Below are 964 nucleotides of genomic sequence, written 5' to 3' on the forward strand. Positions count from 1 at the left end.
ACTCTGAAGTTAAGCGTGCTTGGGCGAGAGTAGTACTAGGATGGGTGACCTCCTGGGAAGTCCTCGTGTTGCATTCCCTTTTTAATTTTTTTCGCGCCGCTTGAAAAACAAAACGCACGTGTAAGTAATATATTTACCGTGTTTTATTATTTTGCACGAGTGCGGTAAGTCATAGCTGGGTGCTCACGATTCACGGGTCCAGCGTCGGCGTTGTGGCGCGGCAAGCGTGCACTGGTGCGGTTGAGAGGGAGGGGTGGAAACCGCGTTAAACTCGTCTCCGTAGTTGAGAGGGAGCGGCCAAAGCAATGTGCAATCGTCTTTGTAGTGGAGCTGGGAGGGGCAAGGATAAGGGACGAAGACCGGGGTAACATGTCGGATGCGATCATACCAGCACTCAAGCACCGGATCCCATCAGAACTCCGAAGTTAAGCGTGCTTGGGCGAGAGTAGTACTAGGATGGGTAGTACTAGGATGGGTGACCTCCTGGGAAGTCCTCGTGTTGCATTCCCTTTTTAATTTTTTTCGCGCCGCTTGCAAAACAAAACGCACGTGTAAGTAATATATTTACCGTGTTTTATTATTTTGCACGAGTGCGGTAAGTCATAGCTGGGTGCTCACGATTCACGGGTCCAGCGTCGGCGTTGTGGCGCGGCAAGCGTGCACTGGTGCGGTTGAGAGGGAGGGGTGGAAACCGCGTTAAACTCGTCTCCGTAGTTGAGAGGGAGCGGCCAAAGCAATGTGCAATCGTCTTTGTAGTGGAGCTGGGAGGGGCAAGGATAAGGGACGAAGACCGGGGTAACATGTCGGATGCGATCATACCAGCACTAAAGCACCGGATCCCATCAGAACTCCGAAGTTAAGCGTGCTTGGGCGAGAGTAGTACTAGGATGGGTGACCTCCTGGGAAGTCCTCGTGTTGCATTCCCTTTTTAATTTTTTTCGCGCCGCTTGCAAAACAAAACGCA

The 964-nt window shown here is 51.8% G+C and overlaps 1 non-coding gene and 1 pseudogene across 1 annotated transcript; both read left to right on the forward strand.

Annotated features, from left to right (window-relative positions):
- The first annotated feature begins 374 nt into the window (after positions 1 to 374).
- Positions 375 to 508, forward strand: LOC123179117 (uncharacterized; annotated as a pseudogene).
- Positions 509 to 805: 297 nt separating this feature from the next.
- LOC123179116 (5S ribosomal RNA) lies at positions 806 to 924 on the forward strand. Its single transcript, XR_006490117.1, has one exon. It is a non-coding gene; the product is annotated as a 5S ribosomal RNA (ribosomal RNA).
- Positions 925 to 964: the final 40 nt, after the last annotated feature.

This window comes from Triticum aestivum, unplaced genomic scaffold, assembly GCF_018294505.1.
Source record: "Triticum aestivum cultivar Chinese Spring unplaced genomic scaffold, IWGSC CS RefSeq v2.1 scaffold160852, whole genome shotgun sequence".
NCBI lineage: Eukaryota > Viridiplantae > Streptophyta > Magnoliopsida > Poales > Poaceae > Triticum > Triticum aestivum.